This window comes from Otolemur garnettii, unplaced genomic scaffold, assembly GCF_000181295.1.
Source record: "Otolemur garnettii isolate 467f Iridium unplaced genomic scaffold, OtoGar3 scaffold00057, whole genome shotgun sequence".
Lineage (NCBI taxonomy): Eukaryota > Metazoa > Chordata > Mammalia > Primates > Galagidae > Otolemur > Otolemur garnettii.
The window spans coordinates 3,791,825-3,796,899 of NW_003852452.1; the positions used below are offsets into that span (position 1 = coordinate 3,791,825).

At 35.9% G+C, this 5,075-nt stretch overlaps 1 protein-coding gene across 13 annotated transcripts in view; it reads right to left on the reverse strand.

Annotated features, from left to right (window-relative positions):
* The window catches only part of SOX5 (SRY-box 5), a 1,023,582-nt gene that overhangs the window by 429,929 nt on the left and 588,578 nt on the right, over positions 1 to 5,075 (reverse strand). The window contains exon 1 of one of the 13 annotated variants that reach the window (XM_023514666.1): positions 599 to 776. The exons of the other annotated variants lie outside the window; for them this stretch is intronic. The gene's annotated coding sequence lies outside the window, so the exon portion shown is untranslated. Of the gene's footprint in view, positions 1 to 598; positions 777 to 5,075 lie in introns of those variants that run through there. 13 annotated transcript variants of the gene reach the window in all.

Here is a 5,075-nt window from a genome sequence, read left to right on the forward strand (position 1 = left end):
CCAGGGGAAAACGAAGAGGGGAGAAAAAAAAAAAAAAAAAAAAAAGAAAACTCTGACTCTTAAGACAAAACAGAAGTAAAGGTATTTACACCAATTTAGCCAAGTGACTAAAATGTTACCTAAAGAAAAGAGAGAGAGATTTGCAATACAATGAACTGAGTTCAGGTTTGAAATGATTTAAGTTTTGACACTGATTTCAAACGTCTATGAACATCTACAAGCTTTTGTTTTTCATTTTCCTTCTGTCAGGTTTTATGGGCAAAAAGTCCCTCAACTACCTGGTAATAGATTAATTACTTTCCAGCTGGGTGACAAAAAGGCATAATGACCGGAAAATGATACAAAAGAAACAGAAAACGCATGGCAACAAGTTTATCAACAAACCTGGGTAATTCTCATGAAGTACAGATTAAGGTTCAGTGGTTCCAAACTGGCAGCATTCAAATTGGGTTCATATTTGGGTTTTTTGTTTTGTTTGTTTTTTTAAACCACCTGTCCTAAAACGACATTGTTTATGCTAATTATCTTTGTTTATGCCACAATTCTGTTTGTTTACTACATTCTTTTAAAATACCATATCCCTATAAACAGTTCTCACCAGAATTCTTCTAAATCTTGTTTCGGTCTGGTCCTCCTCGGCAGCCCACTGAGCAGAATGCAGCTCTACAATGAAGGCGCAAGAGCTGGGAACAACTGAGTCTGACTCCTCAGGCTGGCAAAGGCTGGGAGCACTGCTGAGGTTTGACTCCCAGGCTCCCAGGGAAAAGGATCCTGAATGTGGAGAAATGCAACACCTCCCTATTGGACAAGCAGAACCACACGCCACAGGCTCTCCAGAGGAGATGTATGAACTCTCCACTAGTAAGTAAAGAAAAGAATAGAAAATACTAAAGAAAAGAGAAAACAACCTCCAAACTGCAGGACACATCAGAGGGCTCAGAAAGAATAAAAAGGTCTTCTCAACCCTCATCAGCTGCTGAATACATCCCAAGAATATGAGGTATTCTCCTAAATTAAATCCAAATTTAAAATTCCCCTACCCTAGCCACATCATCTGATCAAGGTCCTCTACACAGCCTTCGAACATTGCATATAAATAATACCGTCGATCAATGACAAGAAAGGAAGGAGAGAATGAATGAAGGGAGGAAGAATTTGCTCTGTGTGAGTCTTTTTCTTGTTCAATGCAATTTTTCCATCAGGACAGAAGACATTTCGTGCTTTGGTTAAAGCCTGAAGCGATGATCAGAACGATGATCTCTGATCATCTTTTTATCTGATTGCTATCATCTAGATCAAAGACTGGGCATATTGGAAGTGTATGTTAGTTAGGACCAGAGGAAAACTTAGACTGGTTTATTTCCCCTGCTGTGGGTTATCCTCATTGAAATTATAAATGAATGACAAATTGTAAAAGAAAACAAAATCCACCAGTTATACCTATTGAACTAATCTATTAAAAGAAAGGTATTCAGACTACATAATACACATCTGCATTATACAGTACACTCATTAGGAGGCTAAAGAACTGATAGTGGAAAGAACAGACAATAAAAATCAGACTTTCCCCACGAATGTAATTTTGCTTTCTAAATTCATTATGAATAAGCCATATGAAATAGCTTCCAACTCCATGGAGGAGTAATACGCTTAAGAATCAGAACAGGTCTTAGTATTTGCCTCTCGTGTGTAAGCCATGGACAGATTTCAGTGAAAAGCTCCCTAACACCAGGTAAATGCTTTAACATGTGCTTATTACATTTGAAAAACATAGATAAGGACACACCAACATGTAATGTAATCATAATATTTGCACATTTCTGTATCTATCAAGCCTGCTAAACCCTGAACAGTGCACGATGCCACCTGACATTTAACCCTTTATTGTTCTTGGTAATCAGTCAGGTCTCCTGCCAAGTCTAGAGGACAGTACCCCAGGGTGAGGGTGACAGAAATGTGGTTTAGAAGCTGTCTCATGCAAACTGCATTCCAAACCAATGTCTTAGCTCAGTCAGCTTGCAAATGATTGAGATCCTACTTAAAATCTATAAATCAGTTACAGGTACCTTTTCCTCTATCAAGTAATAGCAAATGAAAAATTAATGAAAAGATCAGGGGCTGATAACTGGAACACCCTGAAACACAGTATCAAACTTACAGGCTTATAGTTGCCATTACGGGCCACAATGTGAATAGATAACTTTCCTTTGATTCACACCTAGAGGTTGCTTGCTAACCTGAATGCACTTATCAGTCCTGAGCACAATGGTTTCAAAAGAAAAAAAAGTTTCTAATTAAGCTGAATAAATCTGTCTGCATCATAAGTACTTTACTGCTATGGTCAAACTTTAGGTAACCAAAATACCACTCCTGTCAGAGATATTCCTGCAAACCTCTAGCACAAGTTTTTTTGTTTTTTTTTTTTTTTTTCATGGGAATTTTACAAATTAGTTTTTCATAGTACCTGGGGTGTAATTTCTTTCTTCAGAAAAAACCCTTACAGGTTTTCTTTAGAAAAACACTTAAAATTATTTCTTTAGTGAGTAATTGAGTGAGTAAAGTATTTCTTCAGTGAGAAATAAATTTGATGAGAATATAAGGTAAAAGAGTAAATTTTTATTGTAGAAGGTTTTTCTCTTACAGTGCTCTCTCTTCAACATCTAGAAAAAATGCTGTCTGCTGTCTGCACCAATTTTGATGAAGCAAGATGATTCTATAAACTTAACATGATTCATCCTACTCCCCTCTACCCCAACTTTCTTTTTTCCTTTCTAGATAATCTCACACTGTCTTCCTAAACAATATTTTGCACTGGCTATGTACACGTCTAACATAATGCAATTAGGAAACGTTACAAGTAGCTTAGTCATACAACTATTACCATCAAATAGGACCACAATAAATTAAAGGAAAAGAAATAAAAATACACCACTGATAAACTATCAAAAAGGGCTGTTTTGATTCACTAAAAACAAACTACTATTGAAATTTCAGGCAGTATTTTAAACAGTTTCATTCTAGGCATGCAAAAAAATTAGGTGACATTCTCTCTCAAAGGAAAACCTTAAGTCACAATTATTCATTATTGACTTTCAGTAAAATACATAAATGCATTGACTTCTTAAAAAAAATTAGGACAGCTCAGGCATTCATTCATTCAAATGATGCTATTACCAACATTTAGACCATGCTGCCACTGTGTATCCTCAAAACAATAATAAAGAAAAGACTTTCCTGACAAATGATTCTTTAGAACATACTTTGTCCATTTGCCTCCCACCTGAGAAGGACGTTTTTCAGTAATCAGTTGTAACAGGGAAGCTTGAAAATAAAAATGAAATATGGCAAAGTCTTTACTTTTTAGCATCCCTCCTCTATTCGCTCTCTCTCTTCCACATTTTCTAACAGACAATGAAGTTGTTACAACTTCTGAACTATTGAACAACTGCTTATGAGTCTGCAAGTATCGACCAGGTCCCCCTTCTAGGGCTGATTACACAGGCACACACAAATCTATCTTCAAAGTTTCATACCAATATTTAAGCGGTGGATATTCCTTTAAGGTCAAATCGTCTACAGGTTGGAAAGAGTCATAAAAGATGGACAAGCCTCTGCTCATGAATTTAGAAAAAAAAAATATGACATACAACTTTTGTAATCTGTGACCTCCAAGCAACTTATGTCCTGGCGACCAACGTTCTCTCTATCTGATAAGAAATTTTGAAGTCTCCTTTTCTTATGAGTAAGTCTGAGTGAAAAGAAAAACTCATCGGGGGCAGGTGAGCAAAGAGAATAAAAACTAGCAGTCGATAGAAATGATCTACTTATTCAAGGAAAGTTGCAAATAGTTGAAAAAAGCTGAAGCTAGAGGAGAGGACAGTTACATCACCTATATCTCCCCTGAAGAATACATTCAATGTTGTGTCACATACTCTATCATGCATGGTGACTGTGGGTACACTCACGCGTGCAAATTCAATGTAAACAAATAAGAATGATTTACTGAGATTTTTGTATGATTACCAATCACGAGCACAGGGGAAATTACTAAGGAATTTTATTTTAGCCACTAAAATTTCTAAATCTAATGGCCACCCTAATGACCCTATTGATTATCACTTGCTTATTTAATTAGCCAGTTAGAAAAGCATGCCTCTGGGTGACTAAAGATGAGATTCCCACTAGGAGGAAAAAAAAAAAAAATGTCCAGAGATTTGAGCATCAGAAGAGGAGAGGGAAAAGTTCAGTTTAAAAAGAGATAATTGAAAAAATACAAATAAAGTTCACAGCAGGAAGCCTGCCTATATAGAGAAATAGGCTACAGCCTGTTAATATGTAACTACCTTTTTATAAGTACAATCTGTTAACGGGCTTACAAGTCAGCCTCGGAGTTTTATTTTCAAAAAGGATGATTAGAATTAAAGAATATTATCATTTCAGGGCTATTCTGTGCCATCGAGAAAACTTAACTGTGTTACGTGAACGAACAACTACATTAGGCAACCGGGTGTTCCACTCTGAATAACTTTAATGTCTAATATGAAATAAGGCTATATTTGGAAATAAAAGCTAACTAACGGAAAGAGTTAAAAGACAGAACTTGGAAAAATTTAATTCAAAAGTGTTAAGAAAGCTCAACCAGTCACCGTAATGATCTCGTGAAGATGCACCTTAATTAAGGAAAAAAAAAAAAAAGAGGAAATGAAAGAAAAAAAAAAAGACAGTATTAAAGACTCTGGGCTGGCTTTTACACTTTCTCCTCTGATCTGATATTGGCTTTTCTCATATGTGACCACTTTCGGGCATTATTTTATTCTCAATACCCTTTCTCTTCCATTGCTTCACTTCTAGAATGTTTTAATCTTTGTCCTTTCTTTTTTCGTCTTTTCATATCAAATTCAGTCGTTTGAGCGATGAACAGCTTGACTTAGCATATTTTTAACCAGCTGGTCTAGCACCTAGCTTGCATTGCATAGTCAGATACAACAAATGTTTATACAGAAGGTAGCTTTCATGAAAATGAAAAAAAGCCTGGGTATCATGCATCCTGGCTTTTTTTAGCTTTTTTTTTTTTT